The following is a 15,488-nucleotide window of genomic DNA, read 5'->3' on the forward strand; positions in this document are numbered from 1 at the left end:
CTCAGCAGCCTGTTGAATGATTCTTCTGCTTTCAAAATAAAATTAAAACAGGATGAATGCCCACACCTGAAAATACAATATATGCAATATTATGCATCATAGTGATGCAACCTCCTTTCATACTGCATGTCAATTGACATCCTTACTTAAATGCACACCTTCTCAAGATTGCGCTTGACTGGCTTGGCAGGCACTCAGCTACAGCTGTTCTCTCAATACAATGTGTTCGTGTTGTAAAATATAGTTCCGGTCTGCCACAACATTGTGTGTTAGCAGGGACTGTCTGCGGCGCGCTGGTGTGTCCCGGGCTTTAGAGCAGAGAGAGAGACAGGTCAAAGGTAAATATAAAAGTCAGAAACGGATATTGCCTTCCCTTTAAGTAGAGTGTCAGGGACAGCTTCCCTCGCTTACGGCCATACTAGCCTGAATACGCCCGATCTCGTCCGATCTCGGAAGCTAAGCAGGCTCGGGCCTGGTCAGTACTTGGATGGGAGACCGCCTGGGAATACCAGGTGCTGCAAGCTTTTGCACCTTTTACACACCAGAGGGCGACAAATCACGAGTTTTAACTTTGGATACACACAATTTCATCATTATTTCAGATTTTACTTCCCCAAATACACACACATACAATAGATGTTGTTCTCCAACGAAAACGGTCCTAAGTAACTAGGATACATTCGTAAATAAATTGAGCATCATGGGTAAAACGAACTAAAGTTGCCTCATCTTTTTCGTCAATAAGTGACACAATTACAGCAACACAAAACTGAACTCCACCGTACAAAGTTCAATGCTCACAAGGAACCTCATTCAACACACACGGTTCATTTCCCATTCATGCAAAGCACGAAAGTGTAAAACTTGGGAACATACTTGAGACTAAAGATTACATTCAATCTCATTCAAGGCACGAATGTGAATGAAACGGGATGAAATAACTGAAATTATGCCTGCCCTCGAACTGTGATGATGGACTACCCGACTCGCCAATAATATTGGGTTCTGGTGCACTGAAATACAAGAGCTGCTGGATTTGTGTGTTTTCTTACCTTCTCACTATAGTTTTTCAAATGTTTAAACAACTGCACTTATATTCAAGGTTTGTTTTTCTTCATGTATTTTACTGGTTTACATTTCTCTCAGCAGCCTGTTGAATGATTCTTCTGCTTTCAAAATAAAATTAAAACAGGATGAATGCCCACACCTGAAAATACAATATATGCAATATTATGCATCATAGTGATGCAACCTCCTTTCATACTGCATGTCAATTGACATCCTTACTTAAATGCACACCTTCTCAAGATTGCGCTTGACTGGCTTGGCAGGCACTCAGCTACAGCTGTTCTCTCAATACAATGTGTTCGTGTTGTAAAATATAGTTCCGGTCTGCCACAACATTGTGTGTTAGCAGGGACTGTCTGCGGCGCGCTGGTGTGTCCCGGGCTTTAGAGCAGAGAGAGAGACAGGTCAAAGGTAAATATAAAAGTCAGAAACGGATATTGCCTTCCCTTTAAGTAGAGTGTCAGGGACAGCTTCCCTCGCTTACGGCCATACTAGCCTGAATACGCCCGATCTCGTCTGATCTCGGAAGCTAAGCAGGCTCGGGCCTGGTCAGTACTTGGATGGGAGACCGCCTGGGAATACCAGGTGCTGTAAGCTTTTGCACCTTTTACACACCAGAGGGCGACAAATCACGAGTTTTAACTTTGGATACACTCAATTTCATCATTATTTCAGATTTTACTTCCCCAAATACACACACATACAATAGATGTTGTTCTCCAACGAAAACGGTCCTAAGTAACTAGGATACATTCGTAAATAAATTGAGCATCATGGGTAAAACGAACTAAAGTTGCCTCATCTTTTTCGTCAATAAGTGACACAATTACAGCAACACAAAACTGAACTCCACCGTACAAAGTTCAATGCTCACAAGGAACCTCATTCAACACACACGGTTCATTTCCCATTCATGCAAAGCACGAAAGTGTAAAACTTGGGAACATACTTGAGACTAAAGATTACATTCAATCTCATTCAAGGCACGAATGTGAATGAAACGGGATGAAATAACTGAAATTATGCCTGCCCTCGAACTGTGATGATGGACTACCCGACTCGCCAATAATATTGGGTTCTGGTGCACTGAAATACAAGAGCTGCTGGATTTGTGTGTTTTCTTACCCCCTCACTATAGTTTTTCAAATGTTTAAACAACTGCACTTATATTCAAGGTTTGTTTTTCTTCATGTATTTTACTGGTTTACATTTCTCTCAGCAGCCTGTTGAATGATTCTTCTGCTTTCAAAATAAAATTAAAACAGGATGAATGCCCACACCTGAAAATACAATATATGCAATATTATGCATCATAGTGATGCAACCTCCTTTCATACTGCATGTCAATTGACATCCTTACTTAAATGCACACCTTCTCAAGATTGCGCTTGACTGGCTTGGCAGGCACTCAGCTACAGCTGTTCTCTCAATACAATGTGTTCGTGTTGTAAAATATAGTTCCGGTCTGCCACAACATTGTGTGTTAGCAGGGACTGTCTGCGGCGCGCTGGTGTGTCCCGGGCTTTAGAGCAGAGAGAGAGACAGGTCAAAGGTAAATATAAAAGTCAGAAACGGATATTGCCTTCCCTTTAAGTAGAGTGTCAGGGACAGCTTCCCTCGCTTACGGCCATACTAGCCTGAATACGCCCGATCTCGTCCGATCTCGGAAGCTAAGCAGGCTCGGGCCTGGTCAGTACTTGGATGGGAGACTGCCTGGGAATACCAGGTGCTGTAAGCTTTTGCACCTTTTACACACCAGAGGGCGACAAATCACGAGTTTTAACTTTGGATACACACAATTTCATCATTATTTCAGATTTTACTTCCCCAAATACACACACATACAATAGATGTTGTTCTCCAACGAAAACGGTCCTAAGTAACTAGGATACATTCGTAAATAAATTGAGCATCATGGGTAAAACGAACTAAAGTTGCCTCATCTTTTTCGTCAATAAGTGACACAATTACAGCAACACAAAACTGAACTCCACCGTACAAAGTTCAATGCTCACAAGGAACCTCATTCAACACACACGGTTCATTTCCCATTCATGCAAAGCACGAAAGTGTAAAACTTGGGAACATACTTGAGACTAAAGATTACATTCAATCTCATTCAAGGCACGAATGTGAATGAAACGGGATGAAATAACTGAAATTATGCCTGCCCTCGAACTGTGATGATGGACTACCCGACTCGCCAATAATATTGGGTTCTGGTGCACTGAAATACAAGAGCTGCTGGATTTGTGTGTTTTCTTACCCCCTCACTATAGTTTTTCAAATGTTTAAACAACTGCACTTATATTCAAGGTTTGTTTTTCTTCATGTATTTTACTGGTTTACATTTCTCTCAGCAGCCTGTTGAATGATTCTTCTGCTTTCAAAATAAAATTAAAACAGGATGAATGCCCACACCTGAAAATACAATATATGCAATATTATGCATCATAGTGATGCAACCTCCTTTCATACTGCATGTCAATTGACATCCTTACTTAAATGCACACCTTCTCAAGATTGCGCTTGACTGGCTTGGCAGGCACTCAGCTACAGCTGTTCTCTCAATACAATGTGTTCGTGTTGTAAAATATAGTTCCGGTCTGCCACAACATTGTGTGTTAGCAGGGACTGTCTGCGGCGCGCTGGTGTGTCCCGGGCTTTAGAGCAGAGAGAGAGACAGGTCAAAGGTAAATATAAAAGTCAGAAACGGATATTGCCTTCCCTTTAAGTAGAGTGTCAGGGACAGCTTCCCTCGCTTACGGCCATACTAGCCTGAATACGCCCGATCTCGTCCGATCTCGGAAGCTAAGCAGGCTCGGGCCTGGTCAGTACTTGGATGGGAGACCGCCTGGGAATACCAGGTGCTGTAAGCTTTTGCACCTTTTACACACCAGAGGGCGACAAATCACGAGTTTTAACTTTGGATACACACAATTTCATCATTATTTCAGATTTTACTTCCCCAAATACACACACATACAATAGATGTTGTTCTCCAACGAAAACGGTCCTAAGTAACTAGGATACATTCGTAAATAAATTGAGCATCATGGGTAAAACGAACTAAAGTTGCCTCATCTTTTTCGTCAATAAGTGACACAATTACAGCAACACAAAACTGAACTCCACCGTACAAAGTTCAATGCTCACAAGGAACCTCATTCAACACACACGGTTCATTTCCCATTCATGCAAAGCACGAAAGTGTAAAACTTGGGAACATACTTGAGACTAAAGATTACATTCAATCTCATTCAAGGCACGAATGTGAATGAAACGGGATGAAATAACTGAAATTATGCCTGCCCTCGAACTGTGATGATGGACTACCCGACTCGCCAATAATATTGGGTTCTGGTGCACTGAAATACAAGAGCTGCTGGATTTGTGTGTTTTCTTACCCCCTCACTATAGTTTTTCAAATGTTTAAACAACTGCACTTATATTCAAGGTTTGTTTTTCTTCATGTATTTTACTGGTTTACATTTCTCTCAGCAGCCTGTTGAATGATTCTTCTGCTTTCAAAATAAAATTAAAACAGGATGAATGCCCACACCTGAAAATACAATATATGCAATATTATGCATCATAGTGATGCAACCTCCTTTCATACTGCATGTCAATTGACATCCTTACTTAAATGCACACCTTCTCAAGATTGCGCTTGACTGGCTTGGCAGGCACTCAGCTACAGCTGTTCTCTCAATACAATGTGTTCGTGTTGTAAAATATAGTTCCGGTCTGCCACAACATTGTGTGTTAGCAGGGACTGTCTGCGGCGCGCTGGTGTGTCCCGGGCTTTAGAGCAGAGAGAGAGACAGGTCAAAGGTAAATATAAAAGTCAGAAACGGATATTGCCTTCCCTTTAAGTAGAGTGTCAGGGACAGCATCCCTCGCTTACGGCCATACTAGCCTGAATACGCCCGATCTCGTCCGATCTCGGAAGCTAAGCAGGCTCGGGCCTGGTCAGTACTTGGATGGGAGACCGCCTGGGAATACCAGGTGCTGTAAGCTTTTGCACCTTTTACACACCAGAGGGCGACAAATCACGAGTTTTAACTTTGGATACACACAATTTCATCATTATTTCAGATTTTACTTCCCCAAATACACACACATACAATAGATGTTGTTCTCCAACGAAAACGGTCCTAAGTAACTAGGATACATTCGTAAATAAATTGAGCATCATGGGTAAAACGAACTAAAGTTGCCTCATCTTTTTCGTCAATAAGTGACACAATTACAGCAACACAAAACTGAACTCCACCGTACAAAGTTCAATGCTCACAAGGAACCTCATTCAACACACACGGTTCATTTCCCATTCATGCAAAGCACGAAAGTGTAAAACTTGGGAACATACTTGAGACTAAAGATTACATTCAATCTCATTCAAGGCACGAATGTGAATGAAACGGGATGAAATAACTGAAATTATGCCTGCCCTCGAACTGTGATGATGGACTACCCGACTCGCCAATAATATTGGGTTCTGGTGCACTGAAATACAAGAGCTGCTGGATTTGTGTGTTTTCTTACCCCCTCACTATAGTTTTTCAAATGTTTAAACAACTGCACTTATATTCAAGGTTTGTTTTTCTTCATGTATTTTACTGGTTTACATTTCTCTCAGCAGCCTGTTGAATGATTCTTCTGCTTTCAAAATAAAATTAAAACAGGATGAATGCCCACACCTGAAAATACAATATATGCAATATGTATCCATCATAGTGACCTGTGTCTTTAAGCATCATGACTTAACAACCTCCTTTCATACTGCATGTCAATTGACATCCTTACTTAAATGCACACCTTCTCAAGATTGCGCTTGACTGGCTTGGCAGGCACTCAGCTACAGCTGTTCTCTCAATACAATGTGTTCGTGTTGTAAAATATAGTTCCGGTCTGCCACAACATTGTGTGTTAGCAGGGACTGTCTGCGGCGCGCTGCTGTGTCCCGGGCTTTAGAGCAGAGAGAGAGACAGGTCAAAGGTAAATATAAAAGTCAGAAACGGATATTGCCTTCCCTTTAAGTAGAGTGTCAGGGACAGCTTCCCTCGCTTACGGCCATACTAGCCTGAATACGCCCGATCTCGTCCGATCTCGGAAGCTAAGCAGGCTCGGGCCTGGTCAGTACTTGGATGGGAGACCGCCTGGGAATACCAGGTGCTGTAAGCTTTTGCACCTTTTACACACCAGAGGGCGACAAATCACGAGTTTTAACTTTGGATACACACAATTTCATCATTATTTCAGATTTTACTTCCCCAAATACACACACATACAATAGATGTTGTTCTCCAACGAAAACGGTCCTAAGTAACTAGGATACATTCGTAAATAAATTGAGCATCATGGGTAAAACGAACTAAAGTTGCCTCATCTTTTTCGTCAATAAGTGACACAATTACAGCAACACAAAACTGAACTCCACCGTACAAAGTTCAATGCTCACAAGGAACCTCATTCAACACACACGGTTCATTTCCCATTCATGCAAAGCACGAAAGTGTAAAACTTGGGAACATACTTGAGACTAAAGATTACATTCAATCTCATTCAAGGCACGAATGTGAATGAAACGGGATGAAATAACTGAAATTATGCCTGCCCTCGAACTGTGATGATGGACTACCCGACTCGCCAATAATATTGGGTTCTGGTGCACTGAAATACAAGAGCTGCTGGATTTGTGTGTTTTCTTACCCCCTCACTATAGTTTTTCAAATGTTTAAACAACTGCACTTATATTCAAGGTTTGTTTTTCTTCATGTATTTTACTGGTTTACATTTCTCTCAGCAGCCTGTTGAATGATTCTTCTGCTTTCAAAATAAAATTAAAACAGGATGAATGCCCACACCTGAAAATACAATATATGCAATATGTATCCATCATAGTGATGCAACCTCCTTTCATACTGCATGTCAATTGACATCCTTACTTAAATGCACACCTTCTCAAGATTGCGCTTGACTGGCTTGGCAGGCACTCAGCTACAGCTGTTCTCTCAATACAATGTGTTCGTGTTGTAAAATATAGTTCCGGTCTGCCACAACATTGTGTGTTAGCAGGGACTGTCTGCGGCGCGCTGGTGTGTCCCGGGCTTTAGAGCAGAGAGAGAGACAGGTCAAAGGTAAATATGAAAGTCAGAAACGGATATTGCCTTCCCTTTAAGTAGAGTGTCAGGGACAGCTTCCCTCGCTTACGGCCATACTAGCCTGAATACGCCCGATCTCGTCCGATCTCGGAAGCTAAGCAGGCTCGGGCCTGGTCAGTACTTGGATGGGAGACCGCCTGGGAATACCAGGTGCTGTAAGCTTTTGCACCTTTTACACACCAGAGGGCAACAAATCACGAGTTTTAACTTTGGATACACACAATTTCATCATTATTTCAGATTTTACTTCCCCAAATACACACACATACAATAGATGTTGTTCTCCAACTAAAACGGTCCTAAGTAACTAGGATACATTCGTAAATAAATTGAGCATCATGGGTAAAACGAACTAAAGTTGCCTCATCTTTTTCGTCAATAAGTGACACAATTACAGCAACACAAAACTGAACTCCACCGTACAAAGTTCAATGCTCACAAGGAACCTCATTCAACACACACGGTTCATTTCCCATTCATGCAAAGCACGAAAGTGTAAAACTTGGGAACATACTTGAGACTAAAGATTACATTCAATCTCATTCAAGGCACGAATGTGAATGAAACGGGATGAAATAACTGAAATTATGCCTGCCCTCGAACTGTGATGATGGACTACCCGACTCGCCAATAATATTGGGTTCTGGTGCACTGAAATACAAGAGCTGCTGGATTTGTGTGTTTTCTTACCCCCTCACTATAGTTTTTCAAATGTTTAAACAACTGCACTTATATTCAAGGTTTGTTTTTCTTCATGTATTTTACTGGTTTACATTTCTCTCAGCAGCCTGTTGAATGATTCTTCTGCTTTCAAAATAAAATTAAAACAGGATGAATGCCCACACCTGAAAATACAATATATGCAATATGTATCCATCATAGTGACCTGTGTCTTTAAGCATCATGACTTAACAACCTCCTTTCATACTGCATGTCAATTGACATCCTTACTTAAATGCACACCTTCTCAAGATTGCGCTTGACTGGCTTGGCAGGCACTCAGCTACAGCTGTTCTCTCAATACAATGTGTTCGTGTTGTAAAATATAGTTCCGGTCTGCCACAACATTGTGTGTTAGCAGGGACTGTCTGCGGCGCGCTGGTGTGTCCCGGGCTTTAGAGCAGAGAGAGAGACAGGTCAAAGGTAAATATAAAAGTCAGAAACGGATATTGCCTTCCCTTTAAGTAGAGTGTCAGGGACAGCTTCCCTCGCTTACGGCCATACTAGCCTGAATACGCCCGATCTCGTCCGATCTCGGAAGCTAAGCAGGCTCGGGCCTGGTCAGTACTTGGATGGGAGACCGCCTGGGAATACCAGGTGCTGTAAGCTTTTGCACCTTTTACACACCAGAGGGCGACAAATCACGAGTTTTAACTTTGGATACACACAATTTCATCATTATTTCAGATTTTACTTCCCCAAATACACACACATACAATAGATGTTGTTCTCCAACGAAAACGGTCCTAAGTAACTAGGATACATTCGTAAATAAATTGAGCATCATGGGTAAAACGAACTAAAGTTGCCTCATCTTTTTCGTCAATAAGTGACACAATTACAGCAACACAAAACTGAACTCCACCGTACAAAGTTCAATGCTCACAAGGAACCTCATTCAACACACACGGTTCATTTCCCATTCATGCAAAGCACGAAAGTGTAAAACTTGGGAACATACTTGAGACTAAAGATTACATTCAATCTCATTCAAGGCACGAATGTGAATGAAACGGGATGAAATAACTGAAATTATGCCTGCCCTCGAACTGTGATGATGGACTACCCGACTCGCCAATAATATTGGGTTCTGGTGCACTGAAATACAAGAGCTGCTGGATTTGTGTGTTTTCTTACCCCCTCACTATAGTTTTTCAAATGTTTAAACAACTGCACTTATATTCAAGGTTTGTTTTTCTTCATGTATTTTACTGGTTTACATTTCTCTCAGCAGCCTGTTGAATGATTCTTCTGCTTTCAAAATAAAATTAAAACAGGATGAATGCCCACACCTGAAAATACAATATATGCAATATTATGCATCATAGTGATGCAACCTCCTTTCATACTGCATGTCAATTGACATCCTTACTTAAATGCACACCTTCTCAAGATTGCGCTTGACTGGCTTGGCAGGCACTCAGCTACAGCTGTTCTCTCAATACAATGTGTTCGTGTTGTAAAATATAGTTCCGGTCTGCCACAACATTGTGTGTTAGCAGGGACTGTCTGCGGCGCGCTGGTGTGTCCCGGGCTTTAGAGCAGAGAGAGAGACAGGTCAAAGGTAAATATAAAAGTCAGAAACGGATATTGCCTTCCCTTTAAGTAGAGTGTCAGGGACAGCTTCCCTCGCTTACGGCCATACCAGCCTGAATACGCCCGATCTCGTCCGATCTCGGAAGCTAAGCAGGCTCGGGCCTGGTCAGTACTTGGATGGGAGACCGCCTGGGAATACCAGGTGCTGCAAGCTTTTGCACCTTTTACACACCAGAGGGCGACAAATCACGAGTTTTAACTTTGGATACACACAATTTCATCATTATTTCAGATTTTACTTCCCCAAATACACACACATACAATAGATGTTGTTCTCCAACGAAAACGGTCCTAAGTAACTAGGATACATTCGTAAATAAATTGAGCATCATGGGTAAAACGAACTAAAGTTGCCTCATCTTTTTCGTCAATAAGTGACACAATTACAGCAACACAAAACTGAACTCCACCGTACAAATTTCAATGCTCACAAGGAACCTCATTCAACACACACGGTTCATTTCCCATTCATGCAAAGCACGAAAGTGTAAAACTTGGGAACATACTTGAGACTAAAGATTACATTCAATCTCATTCAAGGCACGAATGTGAATGAAACGGGATGAAATAACTGAAATTATGCCTGCCCTCGAACTGTGATGATGGACTACCCGACTCGCCAATAATATTGGGTTCTGGTGCACTGAAATACAAGAGCTGCTGGATTTGTGTGTTTTCTTACCCCCTCACTATAGTTTTTCAAATGTTTAAACAACTGCACTTATATTCAAGGTTTGTTTTTCTTCATGTATTTTACTGGTTTACATTTCTCTCAGCAGCCTGTTGAATGATTCTTCTGCTTTCAAAATAAAATTAAAACAGGATGAATGCCCACACCTGAAAATACAATATATGCAATATTATGCATCATAGTGATGCAACCTCCTTTCATACTGCATGTCAATTGACATCCTTACTTAAATGCACACCTTCTCAAGATTGCGCTTGACTGGCTTGGCAGGCACTCAGCTACAGCTGTTCTCTCAATACAATGTGTTCGTGTTGTAAAATATAGTTCCGGTCTGCCACAACATTGTGTGTTAGCAGGGACTGTCTGCGGCGCGCTGGTGTGTCCCGGGCTTTAGAGCAGAGAGAGAGACAGGTCAAAGGTAAATATAAAAGTCAGAAACGGATATTGCCTTCCCTTTAAGTAGAGTGTCAGGGACAGCTTCCCTCGCTTACGGCCATACTAGCCTGAATACGCCCGATCTCGTCTGATCTCGGAAGCTAAGCAGGCTCGGGCCTGGTCAGTACTTGGATGGGAGACCGCCTGGGAATACCAGGTGCTGTAAGCTTTTGCACCTTTTACACACCAGAGGGCGACAAATCACGAGTTTTAACTTTGGATACACACAATTTCATCATTATTTCAGATTTTACTTCCCCAAATACACACACATACAATAGATGTTGTTCTCCAACGAAAACGGTCCTAAGTAACTAGGATACATTCGTAAATAAATTGAGCATCATGGGTAAAACGAACTAAAGTTGCCTCATCTTTTTCGTCAATAAGTGACACAATTACAGCAACACAAAACTGAACTCCACCGTACAAAGTTCAATGCTCACAAGGAACCTCATTCAACACACACGGTTCATTTCCCATTCATGCAAAGCACGAAAGTGTAAAACTTGGGAACATACTTGAGACTAAAGATTACATTCAATCTCATTCAAGGCACGAATGTGAATGAAACGGGATGAAATAACTGAAATTATGCCTGCCCTCGAACTGTGATGATGGACTACCCGACTCGCCAATAATATTGGGTTCTGGTGCACTGAAATACAAGAGCTGCTGGATTTGTGTGTTTTCTTACCCCCTCACTATAGTTTTTCAAATGTTTAAACAACTGCACTTATATTCAAGGTTTGTTTTTCTTCATGTATTTTACTGGTTTACATTTCTCTCAGCAGCCTGTTGAATGATTCTTCTGCTTTCAAAATAAAATTAAAACAGGATGAATGCCCACACCTGAAAATACAATATATGCAATATTATGCATCATAGTGATGCAACCTCCTTTCATACTGCATGTCAATTGACATCCTTACTTAAATGCACACCTTCTCAAGATTGCGCTTGACTGGCTTGGCAGGCACTCAGCTACAGCTGTTCTCTCAATACAATGTGTTCGTGTTGTAAAATATAGTTCCGGTCTGCCACAACATTGTGTGTTAGCAGGGACTGTCTGCGGCGCGCTGGTGTGTCCCGGGCTTTAGAGCAGAGAGAGAGACAGGTCAAAGGTAAATATAAAAGTCAGAAACGGATATTGCCTTCCCTTTAAGTAGAGTGTCAGGGACAGCTTCCCTCGCTTACGGCCATACTAGCCTGAATACGCCCGATCTCGTCTGATCTCGGAAGCTAAGCAGGCTCGGGCCTGGTCAGTACTTGGATGGGAGACCGCCTGGGAATACCAGGTGCTGTAAGCTTTTGCACCTTTTACACACCAGAGGGCGACAAATCACGAGTTTTAACTTTGGATACACACAATTTCATCATTATTTCAGATTTTACTTCCCCAAATACACACACATACAATAGATGTTGTTCTCCAACGAAAACGGTCCTAAGTAACTAGGATACATTCGTAAATAAATTGAGCATCATGGGTAAAACGAACTAAAGTTGCCTCATCTTTTTCGTCAATAAGTGACACAATTACAGCAACACAAAACTGAACTCCACCGTACAAAGTTCAATGCTCACAAGGAACCTCATTCAACACACACGGTTCATTTCCCATTCATGCAAAGCACGAAAGTGTAAAACTTGGGAACATACTTGAGACTAAAGATTACATTCAATCTCATTCAAGGCACGAATGTGAATGAAACGGGATGAAATAACTGAAATTATGCCTGCCCTCGAACTGTGATGATGGACTACCCGACTCGCCAATAATATTGGGTTCTGGTGCACTGAAATACAAGAGCTGCTGGATTTGTGTGTTTTCTTACCCCCTCACTATAGTTTTTCAAATGTTTAAACAACAGCACTTATATTCAAGGTTTGTTTTTCTTCATGTATTTTACTGGTTTACATTTCTCTCAGCAGCCTGTTGAATGATTCTTCTGCTTTCAAAATAAAATTAAAACAGGATGAATGCCCACACCTGAAAATACAATATATGCAATATTATGCATCATAGTGATGCAACCTCCTTTCATACTGCATGTCAATTGACATCCTTACTTAAATGCACACCTTCTCAAGATTGCGCTTGACTGGCTTGGCAGGCACTCAGCTACAGCTGTTCTCTCAATACAATGTGTTCGTGTTGTAAAATATAGTTCCGGTCTGCCACAACATTGTGTGTTAGCAGGGACTGTCTGCGGCGCGCTGGTGTGTCCCGGGCTTTAGAGCAGAGAGAGAGACAGGTCAAAGGTAAATATAAAAGTCAGAAACGGATATTGCCTTCCCTTTAAGTAGAGTGTCAGGGACAGCTTCCCTCGCTTACGGCCATACTAGCATGAATACGCCCGATCTCGTCCGATCTCGGAAGCTAAGCAGGCTCTGGCCTGGTCAGTACTTGGATGGGAGACCTCCTGGGAATACCAGGTGCTGTAAGCTTTTGCACCTTTTACACACCAGAGGGCGACAAATCACGAGTTTTAACTTTGGATACACACAATTTCATCATTATTTCAGATTTTACTTCCCCAAATACACACACATACAATAGATGTTGTTCTCCAACGAAAACGGTCCTAAGTAACTAGGATACATTCGTAAATAAATTGAGCATCATGGGTAAAACGAACTAAAGTTGCCTCATCTTTTTCGTCAATAAGTGACACAATTACAGCAACACAAAACTGAACTCCACCGTACAAAGTTCAATGCTCACAAGGAACCTCATTCAACACACACGGTTCATTTCCCATTCATGCAAAGCACGAAAGTGTAAAACTTGGGAACATACTTGAGACTAAAGATTACATTCAATCTCATTCAAGGCACGAATGTGAATGAAACGGGATGAAATAACTGAAATTATGCCTGCCCTCGAACTGTGATGATGGACTACCCGACTCGCCAATAATATTGGGTTCTGGTGCACTGAAATACAAGAGCTGCTGGATTTGTGTGTTTTCTTACCCCCTCACTATAGTTTTTCAAATGTTTAAACAACTGCACTTATATTCAAGGTTTGTTTTTCTTCATGTATTTTACTGGTTTACATTTCTCTCAGCAGCCTGTTGAATGATTCTTCTGCTTTCAAAATAAAATTAAAACAGGATGAATGCCCACACCTGAAAATACAATATATGCAATATTATGCATCATAGTGATGCAACCTCCTTTCATACTGCATGTCAATTGACATCCTTACTTAAATGCACACCTTCTCAAGATTGCGCTTGACTGGCTTGGCAGGCACTCAGCTACAGCTGTTCTCTCAATACAATGTGTTCGTGTTGTAAAATATAGTTCCGGTCTGCCACAACATTGTGTGTTAGCAGGGACTGTCTGCGGCGCGCTGGTGTGTCCCGGGCTTTAGAGCAGAGAGAGAGACAGGTCAAAGGTAAATATAAAAGTCAGAAACGGATATTGCCTTCCCTTTAAGTAGAGTGTCAGGGACAGCTTCCCTCGCTTACGGCCATACTAGCCTGAATACGCCCGATCTCGTCCGATCTCGGAAGCTAAGCAGGCTCGGGCCTGGTCAGTACTTGGATGGGAGACCGCCTGGGAATACCAGGTGCTGTAAGCTTTTGCACCTTTTACACACCAGAGGGCGACAAATCACGAGTTTTAACTTTGGATACACACAATTTCATCATTATTTCAGATTTTACTTCCCCAAATACACACACATACAATAGATGTTGTTCTCCAACGAAAACGGTCCTAAGTAACTAGGATACATTCGTAAATAAATTGAGCATCATGGGTAAAACGAACTAAAGTTGCCTCATCTTTTTCGTCAATAAGTGACACAATTACAGCAACACAAAACTGAACTCCACCGTACAAAGTTCAATGCTCACAAGGAACCTCATTCAACACACACGGTTCATTTCCCATTCATGCAAAGCACGAAAGTGTAAAACTTGGGAACATACTTGAGACTAAAGATTACATTCAATCTCATTCAAGGCACGAATGTGAATGAAACGGGATGAAATAACTGAAATTATGCCTGCCCTCGAACTGTGATGATGGACTACCCGACTCGCCAATAATATTGGGTTCTGGTGCACTGAAATACAAGAGCTGCTGGATTTGTGTGTTTTCTTACCCCCTCACTATAGTTTTTCAAATGTTTAAACAACAGCACTTATATTCAAGGTTTGTTTTTCTTCATGTATTTTACTGGTTTACATTTCTCTCAGCAGCCTGTTGAATGATTCTTCTGCTTTCAAAATAAAATTAAAACAGGATGAATGCCCACACCTGAAAATACAATATATGCAATATTATGCATCATAGTGATGCAACCTCCTTTCATACTGCATGTCAATTGACATCCTTACTTAAATGCACACCTTCTCAAGATTGCGCTTGACTGGCTTGGCAGGCACTCAGCTACAGCTGTTCTCTCAATACAATGTGTTCGTGTTGTAAAATATAGTTCCGGTCTGCCACAACATTGTGTGTTAGCAGGGACTGTCTGCGGCGCGCTGGTGTGTCCCGGGCTTTAGAGCAGAGAGAGAGACAGGTCAAAGGTAAATATAAAAGTCAGAAACGGATATTGCCTTCCCTTTAAGTAGAGTGTCAGGGACAGCTTCCCTCGCTTACGGCCATACTAGCATGAATACGCCCGATCTCGTCCGATCTCGGAAGCTAAGCAGGCTCTGGCCTGGTCAGTACTTGGATGGGAGACCGCCTGGGAATACCAGGTGCTGTAAGCTTTTGCACCTTTTACACACCAGAGGGCGACAAATCACGAGTTTTAACTTTGGATACACACAATTTCATCATTATTTCAG

At 41.8% G+C, this 15,488-nt stretch overlaps 14 non-coding genes across 14 annotated transcripts; all 14 read left to right on the forward strand.

Moving 5' to 3' along the window:
• The first annotated feature begins 405 nt into the window (after positions 1–405).
• Positions 406–524, forward strand: LOC136756606 (5S ribosomal RNA). Its single transcript, XR_010818679.1, has one exon. It is a non-coding gene; the product is annotated as a 5S ribosomal RNA (ribosomal RNA).
• A 1,022-nt stretch (positions 525–1,546) lies between these two features.
• LOC136755924 (5S ribosomal RNA) lies at positions 1,547–1,665 on the forward strand. Its single transcript, XR_010818032.1, has one exon. It is a non-coding gene; the product is annotated as a 5S ribosomal RNA (ribosomal RNA).
• A 1,022-nt stretch (positions 1,666–2,687) lies between these two features.
• Positions 2,688–2,806, forward strand: LOC136756443 (5S ribosomal RNA). The gene has a single exon (XR_010818527.1). It is a non-coding gene; the product is annotated as a 5S ribosomal RNA (ribosomal RNA).
• Positions 2,807–3,828: 1,022 nt separating this feature from the next.
• LOC136755715 (5S ribosomal RNA) lies at positions 3,829–3,947 on the forward strand. The gene has a single exon (XR_010817829.1). It is a non-coding gene; the product is annotated as a 5S ribosomal RNA (ribosomal RNA).
• Positions 3,948–4,969: 1,022 nt separating this feature from the next.
• On the forward strand, positions 4,970–5,088 carry LOC136755716 (5S ribosomal RNA). Its single transcript, XR_010817830.1, has one exon. It is a non-coding gene; the product is annotated as a 5S ribosomal RNA (ribosomal RNA).
• Positions 5,089–6,136: 1,048 nt separating this feature from the next.
• On the forward strand, positions 6,137–6,255 carry LOC136755717 (5S ribosomal RNA). The gene has a single exon (XR_010817831.1). It is a non-coding gene; the product is annotated as a 5S ribosomal RNA (ribosomal RNA).
• A 1,023-nt stretch (positions 6,256–7,278) lies between these two features.
• Positions 7,279–7,397, forward strand: LOC136755718 (5S ribosomal RNA). The gene has a single exon (XR_010817832.1). It is a non-coding gene; the product is annotated as a 5S ribosomal RNA (ribosomal RNA).
• A 1,048-nt stretch (positions 7,398–8,445) lies between these two features.
• On the forward strand, positions 8,446–8,564 carry LOC136755719 (5S ribosomal RNA). The gene has a single exon (XR_010817833.1). It is a non-coding gene; the product is annotated as a 5S ribosomal RNA (ribosomal RNA).
• Positions 8,565–9,586: 1,022 nt separating this feature from the next.
• On the forward strand, positions 9,587–9,705 carry LOC136755944 (5S ribosomal RNA). Its single transcript, XR_010818052.1, has one exon. It is a non-coding gene; the product is annotated as a 5S ribosomal RNA (ribosomal RNA).
• A 1,022-nt stretch (positions 9,706–10,727) lies between these two features.
• LOC136755925 (5S ribosomal RNA) lies at positions 10,728–10,846 on the forward strand. The gene has a single exon (XR_010818033.1). It is a non-coding gene; the product is annotated as a 5S ribosomal RNA (ribosomal RNA).
• Positions 10,847–11,868: 1,022 nt separating this feature from the next.
• On the forward strand, positions 11,869–11,987 carry LOC136755927 (5S ribosomal RNA). Its single transcript, XR_010818034.1, has one exon. It is a non-coding gene; the product is annotated as a 5S ribosomal RNA (ribosomal RNA).
• Positions 11,988–13,009: 1,022 nt separating this feature from the next.
• Positions 13,010–13,128, forward strand: LOC136756859 (5S ribosomal RNA). Its single transcript, XR_010818914.1, has one exon. It is a non-coding gene; the product is annotated as a 5S ribosomal RNA (ribosomal RNA).
• Positions 13,129–14,150: 1,022 nt separating this feature from the next.
• LOC136755720 (5S ribosomal RNA) lies at positions 14,151–14,269 on the forward strand. The gene has a single exon (XR_010817834.1). It is a non-coding gene; the product is annotated as a 5S ribosomal RNA (ribosomal RNA).
• Positions 14,270–15,291: 1,022 nt separating this feature from the next.
• Positions 15,292–15,410, forward strand: LOC136756973 (5S ribosomal RNA). Its single transcript, XR_010819022.1, has one exon. It is a non-coding gene; the product is annotated as a 5S ribosomal RNA (ribosomal RNA).
• The last annotated feature ends 78 nt before the right edge of the window (positions 15,411–15,488 follow it).

This window comes from Amia ocellicauda, chromosome 8, assembly GCF_036373705.1.
Source record: "Amia ocellicauda isolate fAmiCal2 chromosome 8, fAmiCal2.hap1, whole genome shotgun sequence".
Lineage (NCBI taxonomy): Eukaryota > Metazoa > Chordata > Actinopteri > Amiiformes > Amiidae > Amia > Amia ocellicauda.